The sequence below is a fragment of the Coturnix japonica genome, chromosome 4 (assembly GCF_001577835.2).
Source record: "Coturnix japonica isolate 7356 chromosome 4, Coturnix japonica 2.1, whole genome shotgun sequence".
Taxonomy (NCBI): domain Eukaryota; kingdom Metazoa; phylum Chordata; class Aves; order Galliformes; family Phasianidae; genus Coturnix; species Coturnix japonica.
Window position 1 is genome coordinate 53,652,823 of NC_029519.1, and position 23,195 is coordinate 53,676,017.

At 36.8% G+C, this 23,195-nt stretch overlaps 1 long non-coding RNA gene across 1 annotated transcript; it reads right to left on the minus strand.

The window, feature by feature from the left end:
• Window positions 1-474: 474 nt before the first annotated feature.
• LOC107313630 lies at window positions 475-16,526 on the minus strand. Its single transcript, XR_001555101.2, has 5 exons — window positions 16,488-16,526; window positions 10,781-10,847; window positions 9,796-10,010; window positions 3,030-3,161; window positions 475-2,459 (listed from the first exon to the last, which is right to left on the minus strand). It is a non-coding gene; the product is annotated as an uncharacterized LOC107313630 (long non-coding RNA).
• Window positions 16,527-23,195: the final 6,669 nt, after the last annotated feature.

A 23,195-nucleotide genomic window follows, 5' to 3' on the forward strand; every position in this document is an offset into this window, starting at 1 on the left:
ACTCAATATTTCATTATTCTCAGAATCACAGGAATAAGACTGGTGATACCTTCAGCTTATGTTTAATACCAATTAGCATCTTCCCTAGATTTTATTCCTTCTTTACAAGCAAGTATCTCCTCTACGCAGTGCACATGTTGCGATAAGAGGACTTATTCTCCCGCTAAAGAGAATAAACAGTGCGGACTGTCATTTTACCATTAGATGATGTACATTCTTGCTTCTCTTTGGACAACACTTAACAAGCAAATGAACTTGTAACAGAGCAAAATTAGTACATACACTCACACAAATGTATATTAAACATACTATACTTCCTATGCCTCATGAAATCATAAGTTGTTCAGTATTCCAGTAACAAACTAATAGTATGCTATTAGAAATGCTTCAAGCTTCACAAATCCAAATTTAAAACAAAGAAATCCAAAAAATGTCAAGTCTTATCTTTTATTTTACGTAGATAATGCATTTTTGGAGATGTACCCTACTTACAGAGCAGTAAGCCTTACGTGACTGAAAAACATTTCAGCTTTTCATGAGCAACTTAAAATTCACAGCTGATTACACTGAAGAGTAAAGATTTTCTGATAAAAAGCTGAAAGGCTGAACAAAATGTTAGATGTGGTCTCTACATTTAAAATACATCTCATATACCCTAAGCCCTTGCTAAAGCAAATGAACATGTATTTCAAAATAAAATTAATACAAAAGAAAACCTTACTACAGAACATCACTTTCCTATTATACAATTGGCATTTCCAGCCATAAATTAACATCTACAAAAAAGTATTCAGTACAACTTTACTGTAAACCAGAAACTCAATTTTAAAATACTTTTTTTTTCTTGAATAAAGATGTGAAAATATTTATATACCTAAATTTCTGCATGTTATTAAACCAAAATCTGTGTTTGCTAATCACTGTGGCCAATGCCTATGAGTCACTGTCAGTGTTGGGTCTTTTCTACCATTATTCAACACTTCAGTAACCAAGTAGTTTTTCTAAACATATAAAGGTGGTTCTTTATTCTTGAGTCATGTTCAATATAAAACACAAGTGTGCGGAAACAAGGACTAATGGCAGTTTCCAGTAGATAAAGTATATGAATTCACAGTGTGATTATGTATGTATCTGACTTAAAGACATGCAGTATTGGCTTTCAAAAGGAAAAATATGATAAAAGCAAACAGAAGAACAGAAAAATTTTGAGTAACATTCCTGTAGTCACTTGTTCTAAATATTATCTTGTTTGCCTTAATGCTTTTAATGCAAAGGTGCCTTGCATTATTACTAAATTGTGACTATGAGGTTATAAATACTTTTGAGCTGTCTAATTATGATTTTATTATTTATCTTTGTCTTAAAGTACCAAGAAGCATTCATGACAAATCAACATCTTACTCTTTTCAGTTATACTTGCACAATTTTTAATACATGTAGTAAGTTAAATTCAACAATAATTGAGTATAACTTGAGATACTGACATTATCTAAATATTTATAAATATTTGTAAAAGTGACTTAGGCCAACAGAAATGAGATGGTAATAAATTGGACTAGTAACAATTAAAGATGACACAGAGATTGCTCTTTTTCAAACTCAAAAGACAATAAAAGTGCTGCCATATTTTTAAAATCTGCAGTAAAATTAATATAAATTGATTGTTACTTAACTTACTAACCTGTACATTATCCAGGTAAAGTATCTTATCTGTAATGGAACCAAAAAGCTTTTTAAAAACACTGACAAAGACTGAAGAATAAATTGATGCACTCTTAATAACTCTAAATCACCTAATGCTTTATGCCAAGAAGTGTTGACAATACCAACTTCAAGGTCACTGTCAACTTGGTAAGTCATTAGCAAATAAAATATGGCTTAATTGGAGCAAACTCAGCAAGGAGCTGCATTATTTTAAGTGAACACTGCAATATAACTTGAAGAAGAATTAGTAATCGCCACTCTCGTTGACAATGAAATGGATGAAGAAGGTGCTTTGTAACTTTTTTTCTATGACTTTCCCGTAATTAAATATGGAAATAGATTCCATGAAGAATTAAAAGTCCCTGAGTGCATTAATTCAGGCACTAATGGACTGCCTTCCAGTGTTACAGAACACAGGTAGTTCCCAGCATGTTACCAGCATTAGCTAATAGATCAGTGTCAGACACCAGCAGTACTCTTAGTTTGAATATCCTAGCTGTAAAGCAGGTTCAGGCTGATTACACATGCTGTTTTAAAAAGACATGCTTTTCATATTCTGAAATACTCACTCAAATATCACATGCTTTGATGAAAAACCTTGAGTTGGATCTGAGATCCATTTGCTCAAAGATGTATTCTATGCCAACAGCATCTACGTAGCCACCTCACTAATTCATAGCATAATAACAATTTTTAATGTCTTGTTCTTAAAGATCCTTCAAAAAATGACCTCATTTGAATATTCTTCCTCTTTCCTGAAAAAAAAAAAAAAAAACAAACCTGTAACAGTTATACTGTTTAGAGGTTATATCATTTAAACAAAGGGAGATCCTCTCAGCACACATTCTCTTCTCTCTTCATATTCTCTGTTTAGACACTTTTCTCCCTTTATGCTACTGCCCCCAGCTCTCCCTTCATACCATGCTTGACAAGAAAGAAGGCCTAAATCTACAGAGTTCCTTAGGTCCCAGCCTGAAATAGCAGCCCTTACACATTTCTAAAGCAACTGCCAATATATCAGAACATATAAATTGAACAGATGTTTTCTAAACTAACTCAGTGATATTTAGAGTATATTTTAAAATAGCAAAAAAAAAACAAAACTGCATTATAAAATGAGATATATTTTTATTGAAGATCTTGCAGATCTGTACACGTATCAAAGGGTCTACCTCAGTACCATAATGCAAGCCCATTGCTCTTCCTTGGCACTACATATTGGCCCCAATAAAGTACTTCTGCATGCATTTCAGTTTAAAAATTTTATTATCTTTTTTTGACAGTGAAAGCATGCTTTGGGAATTGAAGTTATCCAAAATACGTACCCACAGTAAAAAATAAGCAGCAACTTGAGGGACCTCAGACAAGCTTATCAGGGTTGGAAAGGCCACGGAAGGAGCTCTGGCCCAAAACCAGTGACTGCTTAAAATACTCAATTCAAACAATAACCAACATCTCTACAAAAAAAGATGATGCTGTAAGATCTCTGGAAGGTGCTAGAATATCACTTAAAATAGTGCATTATCCTCTTAATAATTTAATTATTGTGTTTGCATTCTATTTTGCTCCACTTTCTGCTATTATACTCTACCTGTGAAATTACCTACTCATTAAATTATTAAAGATTATGTACTGTACTTTAAGCAATTTTATATTAAACGAGCAAATTATGTTTTGCTAATAAGGACAGACTACCTGAAAATAATAAATTATTAATAAACAGGCAGAAAACAGAATTGCTTGCACTTTAGTACAAAGTTCATTCTCTCTGAGGATCACAGTGCCTTAGCTTTAAAATATTGGCGTGCATCCCTCATGCACTTGAGGGCTGTTATTGCTTATATACTCACACACAAAGTATTAATAGGTTGATGCTGTAATAAGTGTTAAGGAATGTGTAACTGCAGTAGGTTTTCTCCACTGAAATTGAATCTTTCAAACAAGTTGTAATGTTATAATATGATGGAAAGCACAATAATAATAGCACAATAATAATATAAATAAATATATAGCACAATAATAATAATTAATAAATAAATAAAGCACAATAATAATAGTAATAATAATAATAAAGTCCCAGGTTGCAGCAAGTGAGAATAAGTTCAAATGCAGCAGCCCTGGACAGAGAAACAGGAAAAAAAAAAGGGGGGCGGGGGGGGGGTTGTGGAAATCTGCTTATCCTTGGAATGCCTCAGGTAGGCATGGATCTCCAGCAAGATATCCATTCCTCCACTGTTAACCGTTAAATAAGGTCTGAGAAGAGGAGGGTCCTGGCTCCATCCATTCTGGTCGCTCAGATGCACTGCAGGCAACTGAGCTCCCTGGTTTGGCCCTGCCTTCCCACCAGGTGCTCAATCATTTCTGCTATACATCTTTAGGACAAATGAAGAATTGTCCCATTTTTAGAGATGTAAGAGTACAACAACATTTGGATATGATTATATCTGAAATATATAATCAGAAACATATCAAGAAAGATAACATTTTATTAAAGCAACTGACACAAGAGGAAAAGTTCAACTTGTAAGTAATGCTTTGGAGGCTGCTTTCTCATATGTTTTTAACTAACCACTACAAAAATGTGATCTCAAGCTGGGACCAAAGTTTCAGCATCTAAAACCTAACTAAAATAGGGCAATGAAATCTGAAAAACTTTAAAAATAAAAAAGGGAATTTTAAAAATATATAGAGATATTTACATATATATCCACACATGTACACAAACACACACAGTGCTCTTCTTACACATTATACTAGTGCAATGACATTCACAAAAATATGATTCTGAACAAAAATACTGAATATTGGATTTAGGGGAGATACAGATTGGATATGAGAAAAAGTTATTTTATAATAAGGATGTTGAGACACTGGCACAGGTTGCCCAGAGAGGTGGTGAATGCTCCATCCCAGGAGCAAGGGATATTCAAGGCCAGGCTGGACAGTCACTGAGCAACCTGATCTAGCTGTAGGCGTTCCTGTTCATTGTAGGAGAGCTCGACTAGATGAACTTTAATGGTTCCTTTCAACTCAAACAATTCTATGACTCTATGAATTGCTTGCACTAGAAATAGCTCTGAACTGGATCAACTAAATGACTCGGCTGCCCCCTAATGCATTTCTTGGAAAAAAATTACAAGGAAAAATAGTAAAAGAGAAATGATTAATTATTCTCTTTTGTTTAGGCTAATTATGAACGATAATTCATTCTTTGTAATTAGAATTGCTTGAGCATCCTCTTTTTGTCATGAATGCTATATACAGGTGAAGTCATCGCTTCAGAATCATCTATAATAAACAACAATGAACATTAGCTATATTAGCCTTTCAAATGAAAAATACCTTTAATTTGCAATATTTTTTCTTTAGGAGATGCAACAGAAACATTAAAGAACATGCTATTTATTACAAAAAAGGTTTTAAAAATATATCTCACTGCAGAATATGGGCTATAACCCACAATTACAGAATTTGAATCCACCATGCCTCAGAATCATTTTAAAGTACAACTGCTAATCTTTAAGTCACCCCATAATTAAACCAAAATTCTGCTTTACAATATTGATTTGATACCAGATTTATGACCTTTCAGCTCTAAAAGCGATCCAATTCTTTGATAACTTTAAAAATGCAATTACTTGAACAAAGCAGGAAGTTGAGCCAGCACTAAAATTGCGGACAATTCAAAGACTTTACAGTAACAATGATGTGACAGGTTTTGCCACAGACTGATCTAGCGTCTATCAACTACACTGTTAGCAGGAGGCATTCCATTAAACCCCAGGTATCTTTTGAAAAAGAAACAACAACACAGGTTACAAGAATTATCATTCTTTTCTGGAATGGTAAGCAGTGGTTCAGGCAAACTGTATCCCTGTTCAGTTTTCAGTGCTGAGAGACACATTTAATTATATTTGTTAAGAGAAGAGACAAAAATTCTCTCTGTGAGGCCTAGAAATATTCAGGAAAGCATTAGCAAGATCAGACTTCTGTATTGCATACAGAACAGAACTGCAGCTGAAGCATTTTGCAGTGCGAGCATGAAGGAATGGGGAGAACTTTAAGTGCATCTTTTCACAGACATCAAAAAACACATTATCAGTTCTATTATTTTTTTTTTCCACCTGATGGTGCTTTGTACTCCTTCGCAAGAAAACCAGCAGTTTGCATGGCAGCAGATTAACAACGCATCCTCTAGCTCCAAGATCTCACACACCTGCAACTGGCAGGTTCCACAGCAGGAGAGGACAGAAGCATGCGGTACCCACAGAGCCATTCTCCCCTACACACAATAGGTGTACAGGAATGCATACAAACACTTGCCCTCTGTCAGCCACATTTTGTTCCCATCACATAAAAGCTAAGAATGGCAATACCAGATCAAACCAAAAGTCCACCTTGCCATGTACTGTCATCTCCCTTGCTCCCATCATGCTGCTGATTGCTACAGAAGAGAGTAAGCATGCAGCATTATTTCTCTTGATGCTGACTGCTATATTCAATCATTCTCCAGCCACAAGAATTCTTACTGAAACATATTTCACAGCTTTTCAGAATTTCTGCTTCCACCAGCTATTTAATCACTGAACACATGACTATGTACCCTTTTGTTATGAACGTTCCATTGCATATCTCAGTTTTTGCAATAGGAAGGGGGGAAAAAAAGCAAATAATCAGTCATTTTATCACTTCTTTACAGTGAAACTCAATACTGCATATGCTTCTATCATCTTGGTCATAACTTTTCCAGGGTGAAGATCCTTAATCTTTTTAATGACTCCTCAAGAAAATATCTCTTCAAATCTTTGATCATCCTTATAGCCCTTCCCTGGATGTATTTTAGTTTTATAGCACACTTTCAGAAGTTGAATAACCAAAACTTCAGGTAGCTATCAAGCTGCAGGCAAACTGTGTCATTTATGTAATGGCACAATAAGGTTTTACGGTTTGGTCGCTATTTCTTTCCTAATAATTCCTAATAATCCAGTTGTTGTTTTTTTCCCCTCTACAACTGGTATTGTGCTTAGGGCAGTTATTTGCTTAGAATGAAATGCTGTAGTTTAAAGATCTCTTATGCCATAATACATGATTGACTGTCTTTGGTTTTAATGCAGGAAATTAATATTGTTTTTCTCAAGTGCCTTTATCTACTCTGAATCTCATCTGTCATTTTATCACTCCTTGACGCAGTATAATGAAATCTTTCTACAGCTATAACAATATTTCATTTTTACTACCCTGAATAAATTAGTAAAACGAGTAAACTTTCAGCACCTTGTACAAACCACTTTTCTGGATCACTGTCATGGATGGCACAGCTCCTAGAAAAATTCTTCTGAGATTCCTTTATAAAGGAAAGCCACTTATTTTTCATCTTGTTTTCTGTTTGTTGACCATTATGAAACCTTAATACATGGAAGTTCAATGTTTCTAAAAAACTTATTGCTTAGTGACACTGCACAATGTCTTCCTGTAAACTCCTGTAAAACACGTCAAGCCAATAAAAATATTGCTTGTTTACTACCTCTTGTAGACAACCTTTGCAAGTAGCACAATCTTTCCCATTATATCATTCTCATACATACACCTTCAAGTCTATCCTTCATTACAAATTACTACTGAATTCATTCTGAAGCCAGATTTATTTACCTCTAGACTTCCCAGTGTTTCTGTTAAACTTCTTTAAAAGAGGGAGTCACACTTGCCATCAGCTGTTCTTTCAGAAATTGTAAGCAATAGTTTGAATGTCATAGTGAGTGATTTCAGTCAAGAGCTTGATTAAAACTCCTTGGTGAACATCATCTTGCTCAGGATGACATCCTCATCTTCTCAATTTCTCCCAGCAATTCAATTTGAAATAAGAACCTTCAAAACACATCCAAAAGACATTGTATTGAGGGAACCTTCAGGACTTCCTCATGTCCCTCTTCAATCAGCAAGAACAAAAGTCAGCTTTTAGCATCTCCTTCATGTCTGTTTGCCTTGCATAATCATTTCACAGCTGCAAAAGAATGAGCTGTTTGCCTTGTAAATTCTCTGGCAGACTTCATACTTGTGATGTATTTGTACACAGATCCTTAGTAGTTTTTAATTATTTGTAAACTCTTTATAATAATTTTGACCTGGTCTAATTATGTTTTTATATTACATTTGATAGTGTGCTTCATATTAGTCCCAGTAAATTACCTAAGTTCTTTGATTTTTCTTTCAGTTTGCTTTAAATGTGCACTGCTTTAATTATTCTAGAACACAGTCTTTGTGACACTTGACAACCTTTCACTCTTTCACCTAAGTATGTCTCCTAATGTTATATATAGCTTCACTTTTTGAAATTAAACACAGTGACTATTAACTTCTTGTTCTCTCTGTGCTAAATTTAAGTACTTCATGAACACTCTTAGAATAGCTACAATCTGAAATACACTGCTCTGAAGTCAAAATTAGCTCTCCTTTTCTGCAGTTCATTAATCTGATATCTATTGTATCTGAAGAGTGTTGTGTTGCTCTTTCACACATGTTGGTTTTGCCCTGAATATTAGCTTAAACAACAGGGTCAATGTACAGTCAAGTTATACATTGTCAGAATTCAAGCACACCACAGCCAAAGGGCTTGCCAGTCTCTTTTTCTCTATACAAGGAGCAGGGAGCAACACATAAACCCAGATGCCTAAAGACTTCAGACTTAATTCTAGTTCAGAAAACACAAAAATAACCTCATTCTGTCTGTTGGTTAAGTAAGTGTCAAATAAAATGTATTTTTCTCTATTTTCTGCATTATAGAATCTTAGAATCACTGTGGTTGAGAAAGACACCATTTCAAACATTAACAGTCTTTTTACTATTACTGTGAATTTACCAGTGTTCTAGCTCCTGAATTCTGGATACTGGACAGCACTTTATTTTCATAGAATGGCTTAGGTTGGAAGGGACCTTTATGATCATCTAGTTCCAATCACCCTGCTAGAGGCAGGGTCACCTCCCAGTAGACCAAGATGCTCACAGCAACACCCAGCCTGGCCTTGAGTGCTTCAAGGGAGGGGGCATTCACAACCTCACCGGGTAAATATTGGAACTTCTTAAACCGGTTTAAAGCAGAATTTCTTTCACCTAACCATAAATACAAGTATTCTGGATTTCCATGTTTCTTATCCAGTAAACTGTATTTTAATCCTATTGAATTGCCTTCACACTGGCACATTGGTTTTAGGATGTTACATTGCCCGGGACCTTATTACAAGGGAAATGAAAAATACAAACAACTGAAATAAGGCATGAAAGCCTCACAGCACACAAGCAGCTGCTGGCAGCACGCAGCTAAATTGCAGCTGGCCATACTGAAGCTTCTGAAGTAAACTTTAAAGAAAAGCTGCCGTTATCTTGCAGCTCCAAGCTGGCACACCTACCTGACCCAGCACAGTCCTGTTTTGGAGCTTTGCGTTTGTTTTAGGGAGGGTTTTGTCGGGAGGGGTGGTTTTGTGGTAGGCTGGGTTGGGTTTTGAGGGGAAGAAGGAGGTGGTTTGTTTCCGAGGGTTTGGGATGGTGGGACACGCCTTTATACATTTTAAGCGGAGCACGGCGACCTCTAAACGAATATAAATACCAGAAACAGCGCTGCTGACGGATGGAGCAGAAAAGACGTAAAAAAACGCACGCAACAAAAAGAAGCAATACTACAGAGGCAGCTGCAGGTGGCGAACTTACCCCGTTTTCTCGGGCTGCATCACGCAGCTCTGCCCCTTACAGCGGTGAGAACGTGATGCAGCAGAAAGCTTCCCCTTCCCACAAAGAGAAAGCATTTACAGATGGTATCTTCAGGCCCGAGATTAAACATACCTGTACAGTACTACGTGCTTATATGAAAAAGTCATGCTTCTCAGCATGCATTCTGCAATTAGATGCAAGAAGAATCATTTAAAAGCTGCTGCACGTAAAAGTCAGAAATGAAACTATTATAACATAAATGATATTCTTTCAGAGCACAAGAAAAAGCATTCATCATTCTTAATTCAGGTTAGATCTGTGGAATATTACTAGAGCTATCTATCAAGATCTATTAAGGCAAAAGCCTTAAATTTGCATGTCAAGAATCACCTGAACAGGGGCCTCTGACAGATGTCCCAGAAGGCTGGGGCAATAAGTCCACTCAATAGACAGATCTCTGCTCCTCCAGTCGTTTCTGGAGCAGATGCCATAAGACAAGGCCTGTGCAATGTTGCTCCTCACTATTTTGTTAGTATCCCTGTTTGAATTGCCTGTGGTCATAGATTCCTGTCTGATAGTGGAAAGGAGCTGCTGTAGTACAAAACCTTGTAAGGAGAAGAAAAGTTTAAAAAATGAATGTTTTACATCTCCAAAGAAAATTCAGAAGATTCACTCAAGCATCCCCATAAAAACATGGATATGACATGAAATCTACAGATAAAGTCTCCAAATATATTACAATAAGGACAAAATATGTATTTTCAGGTGGTTCACATCAGAAGTCTCATGTTTAAAATGCAGGAGGGAGATAGAGATTAGACATGATTATAAGCTTCCTAGTCAGGAGTGCTTCATTAAATTTCTGTGAACAAAAGAATCATATAAATAGATATTATCAAATAAATAACTGAATATTCAAAATACAAAACAGATGTAATTAATAGAAAAGGATGTGGCCAAACCAGCACAAGAAGGCACTTTGTTAAAACTGTCCTCCTGTCTCTGCCTGCTGGCACATAGGAAGCACACTTTGGCTTGGTGTGCTCAGTGAATTACAATATAGCAACGTTGTGTGCTTTCTAGAGACAACGTAGCAGTGAAAAGACTGTATTTTAAAAGCCAGGGAATGGGAGAAGGGCACGGAATATAAACTCATTACAAAAGAAACAAAGAACTGGGAAGCCAAGAGGATAAATTACAAATATTTTTAAGTTATTCAGATGAAACAGACATGATTGCTAATCCTAGGCCAGATGTCTTTCTGTTGGGAATATTCCCAAGAGATGATTCTCCTTACATAGCATTTCCTTCTACATCCTGCTGTAAACTTTGCATCTGTTTCATTTTTCAAGCCTGTCATGTGAAAATATCTTACCATAAGTTTCCACCATTGTTCTTTCTGCAGCTGAAAACTCCCTCTGCTTACATCATCATCTTCCACTCTGCAGAGAAATTTGTTGATTTATTTCCTTCTCCTGTTTCCAAAGAGCTACACAGGCAGGCAGTTGAGGTACTGAAATCATCACTACCACTTCAGTTACTGCATGCAACACATACACAGTGTTTGGAGAAAACCAGAAATGGTCCTGACCAAGGACATTTCTGATAAAAAGCAACATAGATGTTCTTCCAATTGTTTTCCCTATCTCCAATACTACTCTCTTAATAGTTCATGCATATTTCATACTTATTTCTATTTATATCTATTTCAGTAGGATCTAATAATCCAAATCCAATTTTAAATCCTCAGTGCAGTAAGAACAGCATGTGCACACAAATATAAAGTCCTCTGTAGATAGAGGAAATGCCTAAATTAGTGTGTTTTTTTTTTTCCCCCAGTTAAAAAGAAGTTGCATGGAAATTTGCTCCCAGACTTGCACTTCACACTACCACAGAATGTTAGAAACAATTGCACAACATGCAGAGCACATTCCCAGCTCAAAAAAGTTAACGTGCTGCATCACTTAGTGCAGTATGTTTGATTTCTAAACAGGAGAGAAGAGCTAAAGAAGTGATTTTTCCCCCCTCCCCTTTAAAGAGGTTCTTATAAATAGAAGTACTACTTATTGTATCATACAGACATCAGTGATTCAAGAGGAGTTCCAAACTTGCACACTATGCAACATAAACACATTGTGTGTTACAATTCTTCTCTCCAAAGGGGTGATAAATGCTTTAGAACTCTAAAGTTCTCTTTACAATTGCTTAGAGTTTTCAGTTAACAAGAATAATGCCTTCAACTCTCCACATTTTCTATCATTCCAAATGTCTCTTGACAGAAGCCAGTTAAAATGAAGAATAACTTATACCTGCTACAGTACATTTTGTGATGGCCTTGGTTCTTTGGAAGCTACTTCCACTAGCTATTGTAGAAGGCACAACAGTGAACCCTATGGGCCATGGATATGTTTTTCATAATTTGTGCTTTCATTTATACCCTCTGTGTTCAACCACACATACTAAAAAAGACTGAAGAGCTTCTTTCTATTCTCTCATCTCATCATCACTAGAAAATAACAATCTGAGATTCCCATATAATGCATAGAATCTCCCATGGAAAGTACTATATCTGGAGTTATATTTAGTAGAAAAAAAGTACATATTTAATTGCATCCAAGACACCAGCAAGCAGATGCTGCTCAGAATAAAACTAAGCAGCATAACATATGTAGCTAGCTGAATTTAGTATGTTCTATCAGCTGTTTTCAACAGGGTCTGGATAAGTAAAAACATACCACTCATACAAACATGGCACCAGAGTAATCTCATCCACAACAACTCTACTTTCTAATAAACCAGTGATATTTTTTCCAGTTGGAAACTGAGAAACTTCAAGTTAAATTCCATAGTCCTACAAATCAGATGAAATGAGTTTGAAAGTCTTTATCAAAAAAAAAAAAAACAAAAAACAAAAAAATAAAAAAACCACTTCACATAGTATATTGGATTTTTTTATCATTATTATATAGTTTTATTTTCTTTTGCAATTACTATTTTGACAATCACAACTTCTACTGAGTTCCTTTAGGCACGAGGAGGTTAAATAAGGCTCACTGAACTATATCACAAAGGCTACACAAACATAGTAATATTTTCAGGGGTGAGAAGGATCACTCTTGTCTCATTTATAATACAATTAGGTGAAAAGAAGCATGATGAAATCGAAGTGTAATTCCAAATTAATTGCTACGAATGAGGCCAAGACCTGGCATAAGCAGTTACAAAGGACTGGTAACAGGATGCAGAGTCGTTCATGACTCGGATGCAGTCCAGGATCCTGTAGGAATGGGTACCCTTTGACATCTGTTCAGCAGCTTATGGGAACTGAGAAAGCAGTGTTCTTACCCAGTTGCTAGCAAGCAGCTGTCTGGGTTGCAAAAAAGCAGTATCACAAAATGACAGTGACACAGATCAGCAGTTTTACTCATTTTCTCCACTGGCCAAAGTCATGCAGCTGCAGTTAGAGTATCACAGGAACCCTGAACTCAAAAACCTCTTTCAAATGTATGTATGCTAGCCTCAGCTGGCAGCAGTAGTGGTACAGACTCATGACTTCTGCTGGATTCAAAGGCAGGTTGGGCTTATCCACATCTGCCTGTAACCCAAACATAACTATAATAATAAATATGACTGTTTTCTGTATTGGTGCATGGGCCAGTCTTGCCCCTCAAAGCCCTTCACTACTTTTCATCAAGAAATCAGTGAAAAATATACAGCCTTATGTTTATTAACCCTACTGCTAATTAAACATTATCACAGTCCTAGATAACTAAATACTGAAGTTATCAAGCTCAGGCATTGTTAGATCCAGCAAAATGTGCTTTTTCCTAGTAAGTTAAGTCTGACAGCAAGAGGAATATAAAACAAGGAAAGTCTTCCAACTCTTCAGTGTTCTGGGCATGCAGCTGTATTGCTTCAGTGTCACTCAAACTCCCACCCACATTCAGAAGCAAGCTGAACTGCTAAGATTGAGCCTGGATGTCAACTGAGCTTTTGTAGCTTTCACCAGCTACAGGTTTACAAGCCTGCAGCTTTCAGTCAACCTCTTTTCTACTCTTGCTTTATGTTATCGTGGACACCACCCCCAATAGATTACTATCGGAGCAAAACTGTTGTTTGACATGCATACTGCCAAGGTGAAAAGGATAAAGATGCAGGAAAACTAACATCTATGCAATCAACTGGATTTTGTCTCAGAGCTGAAGAATGTTAATTTTGATCCTGCTTGCCAAGCCAGAGTTTTCTTGCAAAATTCTGTGAAAATGCAGAGGGGAACAAGATTTCCTCCTATTCAAGTAAGAAGAAAGTATCCTACCACCCATCTATTTCAACTGTTTTGACTCTAGAATATTCTCTGGCACAAGAGATTTGTCATCTTCCTTAACTGCTTGTCCAGTGACAGGTCAGACTGGGAGCACAGTGTCCCATAATAGTACTGTGTAAAAACAGCTGAGCTGGAGCAATGTGTGCATTTTCTTCGGTATGTATTACTTGAATGCACAGTACCACTGACATTTGCACTTTGCTGGGTGTACATCCCAGACAATTAGTGGGAGATCTGTTCTCATCCTTGCGTTTATTATTCTATTACTCCATTTTAGGAACTGAACAACTTATCCCTCCTTTGCCTGATCAGTGGCTTTCCACAGCCTGTGGATAGTTTCTATGGTTACTGTAAGGACAGCCTCATAGGGCTGCACTGCCAGCAGCTGGCAGCAAAGGGTCAAGGTGAGAAACACCACGGATATACATTTTACAGAGCTCTTAGAGATTAGGTAAGTACTTCAGAGGTCAAGGAAAAAGAGAGGGCTAGCAGCTAAATATAGAGTGATTAAAACAAGGAAAAGGAGGCAGAAATTCAAAAACCCAGAAGACAAAACTGCAAAATTAATTTCAATAGTGAGGTGAAATGTGAACTATCTCTCTGTGAATAATATTTGCCTTAGCAAAAAAAAGTAGTATTTGCTCTTTGCTCTACAAAGTCAAGTACATATTGAAATAAGAAAAGACTGACTCAAATGATTAGCTTTCTGTTAGATTCTTGCCCTCTGCTTTGTGCTAAACAAGTTTCTGTTTAAAACCAGCATTTGTTATTAAACACAGGGGCTTTCACTAAAATCCCACTGCTAATATCCTTCAGGATATTTGATAGCATGCCAGCTGTACTGTGAGCTCAGAGGCAAGCAATGCAGGCATTTTAAACACCAGGCTATATAGGCTCCAGAGTGGCATTCTCTGAAAACATACAAAAAAAAAAAAAAGGCAAAATGCACTTTAAGAGGCTCTTTCTGCTGTGAGCAAGTCAGGTCCTCTTCCCACCTTGTTTGCAAACGCAGAGCTTTGCATTCTCATTTAAGAATGTATGACATCATTTAGTAATTGAGTAGAGGCAAGAGTTATATTAAGAAGCTATTCTATAGTTTTGTTTTGTTGGGTTTTTTTTTAGCAAAAATTAACAGGAAAAAAATGGCAAGCCAGCATGCCAACAGTGTGCCTGTTCACTGTGAACCTGGACATGGTAAAATCTTTCACTATATTCCAACTCAGAGCCATATCAGTACCTAAAGTTAAAATGATCTCTATTAGTTAGTAGAAAAGCAGAAATACCACTCAATTAATCCAGTAGAAAGGCAAAATGAAGAATACATTGTTCCTCAGAGCACCTAAGTGTTGCCCTGCCTACTCCCATCTGTTTTCCTACCTTGGAAAACAAAATTTAAAGCCTACTTTTGTTTTTCAGCATAGCTCAGTTCTTTCCCTTCCAAAGCACACTTCAACAGAAATAAAATTGTAATACACAGTGGGTCTAACATAATGCTTGCCAAATATCATGCTTTACTATTTCTCTAATGCAAGTTATACACACACTCAAATAATAACAAGTAAATAAATAATAAATTATACACACATATAGCTATTTAAGTATGTTGTATCCTTCTGTCCATCTTTAGAAACATTGTGAATTCTTCAGGGAATGGATTATGATACATTTGTGCAGTACGTAGCACTAGGAGACCTTGATTTCAGCTGAAGGCTATACATGCTGCTAAAATATCCGCTTTACAAACAGAGATAAAGATATGTGTGTAGGTTACTGATGTGAAGGGAAAGGAGTTTTCCCTTTTTTCCTCAAACACTGATACATAAACAGTTAAAAAGTAAATTCTGAGGAATGACAGATTATTCCTATCAGCATTTCCCAGAAACAGAGATGGTTCCCCAAATGCTAAACAATATTGCACATTTTTGTTACACCTGGAAAATGCATTACATAAATGTTACGTCTGACTCAAAAACATACTTTTACATATATTTTCTTAATTATTGGGGCTTTATACAAAATATATATTCTGCTGACTGGCTGATCTAAAAGCTTTTCAGGATTTTTCTTATTTTAATTGTAATCTTAAGTCCTACATACAGTTATAGGATCATTTCCATGTACTTATCTTCCTATAAAATGTATGTATCCTACAGACATCTTCACTAATGTATGTAAATTAGCTCTCTTCATTATGTAGAGAAAAACAAAAAGAAGGAAAGTAATGTTTTTCAAATACACATTCATGTTTATGACTTCCTGTTTGCTTTCTGATTTCTGGTTGCCTTCTGTGCCTAACATACCATATAAAGGCTTGTCTGCCACTAGCCTGTCCCTACATCCAATTCTTGATGAACTGAGTTCCTCTGTCTCCCATACATGCATTCATGACGCAGGACCCCGGGCAAAGACTTCTGAGTTTTCACACTGACTTGTTTAATAAAGGAATGTGACTGCCTCTTCCCTTTAGCTTTTAGGAAGGATGACTACCCACATACTATCTTGAACAAAGTCCATTATTGCTTCCTCATGTATGTTCCTGCATACTGAAGTTTCCTCCTCTGCCTAGCAGTTCTAGTCTATAGCTCCCAAATCACTGAAGTACACACTGCTCCAATTCATCTGAACTTTCTCAAAGACTCTATAAACTAATAAGCTACTGTGTATAGTTAGAATAATACAAGAATAGTAATGTACAGTTGGAATAATACAAGAATAGTTGTAAATAGATAGCCAGAGGGTATCTATGGGAAAAACTCACCAACTCTGAGGCCTTCAGTCAAGATGGAAAATGTTGAGGCTTGCCACCAGAACTCCACAAAGGAGCGATCTCCAGAAAGAGATGCTGCCTTAGTGGTCAGCCCTTAAATGAAATCTAGGAGAGGTGGAGTCAAGCTCCACCCCTTCCAGGAGCACAGCTGAATTACCTTCACCTGTGCTCCCACAGCTGACCCAACACTTGCCACCAATGGTTTAATTAGAGGTGCAGGCTGTGATTAATAGTTTCCCATACAGCCACCTGACATGTATCCTTTGGCTTGTATAAAATATTTCTGCTAATGGTCATACACAGAGCTTGCACAGACAGTTGCAGCTGCTGCATGATTTTGAATGTGCAAAGGCCATTTCAGCTTTGACCTTATACAGAGAGAATCAAAGAGTCCTCAAACTTACAGCGACTTCCAGCTTCCTCCCTCACATGGCTCCTTCCTTCTCCAAATCACCAGAATGGATCTGGGCTTTCCAGAATCTTCTCAAACAATTTAACATCATGGTCACATCTCAGAAGTGAAAGCAGTCTTTGTCCTGCTCCAAGACAGAAACTGAACTCTGAAGGAAAAGATTTTCTGGGTTAGCATGTATTCAGTTGAGTAACAATGGAGTGAGAGCTCTTAAGCTGGCTAAATAGCCCAAGCTAATTTCTTGTCATCTGCCAAAGCAGCATGCTCCTCAGGGCTACATGTTGTATAAAAGACTTCAGACATCAGATGCAGTGCAAATGTATGCAAAGAGCAGGAACCCAGCACTGCAATCAGGTTAGGCTCTTGCTAAAGTTTGATTAATAGGAAAATCTGTTATTCATATACCTCAGTTGTGCAGTAAGAGATAATGGGAGACCTGACAAGGTTTCAAGCTGCAGTTCATTGCCAAACTTTGCCAACTCTGCTACATCCTTAGATCTCTATATTGCTACCCTCAATACCTGGATTAGCCAAATGTTTTCTTCGCTGCTCTCAGAAATGGACTACAGGCTGCACATAGAGTACATCCTGGCATGCTAACAACCATCGAGCGTACCATCGAAATAAATAGTGGTTAGCTGATTCTCATTTTTTTAATTTCCTCTGTTGGCTTAAGGAAAGTGCTAGAATGGCTAATTTTTAACTGTTTGTAATTAAATGTTTGCTATTCAGAACCCCAGGTGCAATAAAGAATTTAGTCAAGAGTACCTTAGATGATCCAGGAATCAGCTGGATTCCTGTCAGCTAAATTTCCAACTATTTTATAAGTTAGATTACCAATCCATGTATTAAATAATACCAAGAACCAGTTTCTCTGAAGCAATACTCTTGCATCAGTATTCACACAGGTGAAGCAGTCTCCTTTAGTATTCTTACACAGCAGTCCATTTGTATTCTGCTGGGGCTTTTCATCTTTAGCCCTAGATTCCAATAAACAAGAAATTGGCACACTACCAATCTACTCTAGAATGCCTCAAGGGCATTTGCCTATGTAAGGAACAAATATCATCTCACACCTTCAACAGTTCAGATTATATTTATATTTTCCTCTCTCTTTCAAGTGTTCAAATGTCTCCTGACCAGCTGAGATGGATGGCAAGTTCTAAGGTGCATATTACAGATTCATTTAATGTTTAGATTATGAGATTTCTTGTGGGTAAATTCTGCAGCACCCTCAGAGGTGAGTCACTTAAGCTGTCTATTGAAATCCCACTTTTTGTCCATTACAGCAAATAATCATCACCAAGTTTCCTCAAAGATAATATAATTTAAACTGAGACAATCCAATTTCTCGCCTCTGCCTTCTGCAGATTATGAATAGAGTGTAAAATAGGAGTAGGATGGAAAAATATACTCTTAGGTAAGCCCTCTGGATGTTCCAAAAACTTACACAGAAATCAAGCTCCTTTCTTTTCTTTCTTTGTAAGCTGATTATTTAGTTCCTTTACTTCTTAAAGCATCTTATCTCAGCATTTTCAGTGTCAGCCAGTAGCTTCCATGCCTGCTTTATTTCCTGGAAAAACTTTCTGAGTCATGACAGCCAGGTCGCTGAGCACCTCATCAATCTGTCGTGCTCTTACACACCAAGAGCTGTGTCATTTGGCTTCTACATTTTCTCAGATACTTTTAACTGCATGGCCAACAGAGGTTTTATCTCACTTGACAATTCATCACCCACTCCCTTCTGGGAGACATATAATACCATTTTAATTCATCTTACAAAATCTATAGTTCTTTCATTTCTTGGACTTTTAACCTCTTTTGGTCACCTTTAACTGCCTTTACCACCTCTGAAACAGTTCTGTTTGGGCACACTGGAAGCATCGCCTTAAAAAGTTCCCTTTTCAGTTCAACTCCAGCACAAGTGTGCCAACATTAAGCATACATCCACAAGAAAGTGATAAGAAGTTCTGTGATGTCATCCTTCTCCTTCACAAAAACATAAATGAATACCTGTTTTCTGAACATCAAAGATGCAGAAAACTGGTTTCCTTCAGCTTTCACACCAAAACTGTAGATCTCTATTTCCTCACAATACCGGAGTAACAGGTATTTGCCTGATTTTCTCATTGCTGGCCACGTCAGCCAGCAGAGAGCTTCTGAAGCATCAGTTTCCCAGCTTACAGCATGAGAGGAGCCAAAAGGCACATTCATTTAGTTAAACACAATTCTTATTTAGGCTGTCCACAAAGGATGAACGGCTTGAATTGCATTTTTATTGCTTCATCTATAGCTCTTAAAGTAAAACGTGGTTAGCAAAGTCCTCTATAATTTAAGTGTTAAATGCCTGTCTTCTGTCAGTCATTAATATAGCACCAAAGAAGCAGAATGTGGAAGGCCTCAGCAGGTCAAGACAATGGCCCAAAATTACATCCACACTTTTATTTTTTTAATTGCCATTACCTTTTCTTCTATCAGAATGGGAGCAGGGGAGTAAGTAAGTAAGTAAGTAAGTAAATAAATAAATAAATAAATAGATTCTGAATTGCCAATGCATCTGAGTTAGGAATGAAAACTGCACTACTCCAAGGAGAAATTCTTGTCCAGATGAGTCTGAATCAGTGCTAAAAGTATTACATTGGAAGGGAGAAAATGAAATCTACCTGTCTGTGACCCTTGCTACAGTCTTAGTACAAACTCCAAAATGTTCAACAACTGAGGATTTCATCCTTCTGATAGCAATAATTACCTGCTTCTAGAATTGGCATGAACCACAGTTCCAAATTAATGTTTGCTAATAGGCAACTATACCCAAGAAATCAAGTCCAATACAATTTAGACATAGTCTAACTAGCAAATCAAGCTTTAAACTGGCTTAAAGTTTAGGTACTGATTGGGATGTGAGGAAAGAAATAAATCTTCACCACTGTAACTCAGTGGAAGGTTGTTCCAGAATCTTATTTTTCTTTTAATTAAATAGCTGCTGCTGCTGCTTCTGTTCTGCCTAAATTAATGAATAGATGATGCTCCTTACATGCCCTTACATGACCCCTATTTTAATTCTGTTGTGAATTTGCTATAATATATTGTGCCAGGGAAATACCCCATTCAAGTGCCCTTAATTAAAATGAATACTAGTATAAAAGTTAGTAAAACTGAACTGTATTTACTGCTGACACAAATGAACTGTTGTACAGCTCCTCAACCTGCAACCAATGGTCATTCTAAGATAAATGCTCAGTTTCAGCAATTATCTTCCAAGTATTCTGGAAACTGTCTTCAAAATCATCAGAACCAGAGTGTCTGGCAGCTTTTAGATCATTTCTGTTCTCAGTTCTAGTTATACTATTCAAAGCATTTCCTCAGAACCAAGAGCTGCAATTACATTCTGCCTGTGCCTAAAAACCCAGACCCACTCCATTTACGCTCTCTGACAGTCTCCCATGAGGCATAATTCTATTTCGCTCACTGAGCTCATTAACATCTATTCCCGCTCCAGTAGGTAGGCAGACCTCAGACTTACAGGGTCTTTCACTTAAAAGCCTATTACAATGGCAATTGTACACAGAGAAAAGCATTTTTATGAATTAAAGATTAAAGAAAGTCAGTATGATATCCAAGTCAGTGGATATCAGGTTTTAAGTAAAAGTAACAACAGCCATGCAAACAAAATCTTGTATTGTAGACCTGACACAAATGACCACTTGAATCAAAAATCCAGAAAGAACAGTAGGTTTGCATGCTAATTGCTTATACTAAGATGCTACTGATAAAATTAAACATGCCTTTTACAGACATGCTGATATCTGCAGATAGGCAATTCCTTCTAGTAGTTATATGCAGTTGAAATGTATCTTTCTTATTAAATTCCACACTAGGACTTTTATCGTAATGTCATTATTATATTTTTAAAATGATACCTTTATTTACTGGAGAAGATAACTATCAAAGGCACCACACTATGTTAGGGAACTTTTCTGTGAAGGTGTAGGTAATATATAACTTAACTGCAGCTCCAGAATAACCCTTTTTTTCCTCTGCTAGAAAGTGCATTATTTTAAATCCAAGACTTGATCACACTGTTAAAGCTTTTGTGCTTGTGTCCAAAAAGCTTATTCTACCATGAGATACCTTTATACTTCAATATATTCCCTTGTTAACACTTAAGCTCTTCATGAGCTTTCTTAAATGAGATAAAATTCCATGTACGTCTCAGCAGTACGACATCCCTTGCATTTTGAAGTGTTTGTTAGGTGGTGTCATATATGCAACTCTGTCTCTGAACTGTAAAGCTTAAAAAATAAATAAATATAATTAAAGTATTTTTTTAAAATCTCTCAGAGGAAGGGAAAATGTGGATGCTGATTATGGGAATGTTACCAATCTGTATAGGAGGAGAAATGACTCATCTTTTATAACAGTTATCTGAATGCAGTTAGCCAATGCCAGCATCATAACTGTCAGGCTTAGAGTATTTCTGGGAATCTAAAGAGCCTGACATTCCTGTCAGCTCCAACAATGTGTACCCTTAATTAAGATATGCATACACGCATTTATGAAACATCGTTCCTGTCAAGTGATCCAAGGGCTCATACACAGAGGAAATCTATTCTGGAACATGCCAGGGTGAGAATGCAACCTGTCCATGTGGGGAGCTTGCACAGAGCTGGTATTGTGATAGCTTTTTTATCCCAATTCCCATTTAATCAAGGATGAAAAAAGAAATCAGCGCTTTGCTGGCCTCTGTGAACTTGCAGTCATACTACATGTCTCATTAATGTCTGACTCTCAATTTTATTAATGATAATTTATGTTGTACATGAGGAGATAAGACAGCACTTACATAAAGCAAAGACAAAATTATTGTATGTTCTGATTTTAATTATACACTTGATAGATCTCCAGCACTAAACAGAAAAAGTGAGAACACTTAAACAGATACACTCGACTGCTAAAAAAAACAACAACAACATAAAGAAAAACAGTTACATGTGATATTAACTGAAAAAGACACCTGTATAAGTATGGAAATCTGCAAACCAGTTTTGGAAATCAAGGAAAGGAAAGTTTTAGTAGGAATTGCATGCAAAAATTTTGCTGAATATGTAAGAGAGGTCTCGAGCTGTAAATGTTTGAATGGAGGTCATCCTTGAGACTGCCTGCAGACATGCCTCCTAGACAGCTTCTGCAATCACTTACTTTTAATATTCCAGGGAATAAACATGGGATTTTTCTTTTGTAAATTACGTATTTCTGGAACGATTTCTTATTTGCTAAGCTCAGAGAAATGAAACAAGAAAGATAATGATTTGGTAACCAGAACCTATAGGTCTGGACTTTCCTTCTCAGAAGGAAATCAAATAGATACAATGTGTACATCTTTTCCAGTCTGGATACTTCCACCCACGGTGAATGGTCACTCCATAATGAAAGCAGACAGCATAGAATGCCTGGAATGCAGTCTGTCTGGTCTTTAGTGTGTGTGTGTGTGTGTGTGTGTGATTATTATCTATTACTGTCTGTGATGTGATTTAAATGACGGTCTCAGTTTCAATCTGGAATTTCACAGTGGAACGCCCCAGCTTGTCAAGTTAATTCTATTATACAGAATGTCTGCTCAAGAGTTTGCAGAACTATGCTAACCACCCTAAAATAATATCTTTGATGTGTGCCTTAGCATGGAAAATATCAACAGCCACTCTTTGCAGGGAATTACATTCCCAAGGCCACAAACAGCAGTAAGATTGACCATACACACACAATAAAAACCACTCTGATGAGTTACAGATGGCAAAATTGAGAATGATTAATGCTGGCCGTCCCTGCCATCCTAATAGGCTAACTCTACACTAGAGCAAAAGCAGTACGCAGTGAACACATACAACGTTTCTAACGATCCCTGCAATTAAGACTAATTTGTTTTCCTCAGCCTTGCTCGGGACAATTTTTTCCCTATAACCAACATACTTTACAGAACTTTAAAACTGTGTGGTAAAAAGTGCTAGCTTCATCTTTCTAAGCTTCTTACTAAGCAGCTTACCATAGCTACCATGAAGCTACCATAGTTCAACAACTGAACTACAGACTAGAAAGTAAGATTAATTATGTTTTTCAGTTAAAAAAAAAAAACACACTGAAGTTCAAAAGCATAGCAATCACATAACAAGGCAGTGGTTGTTCCATAATGCATGTATCCACATGCCTCATTACAAGGGCCTTGTCACTTAGGAATTACAAATATCAGTCTTCAAATAATGAGTTTAAAACATTGCTCATTATAGACCTTG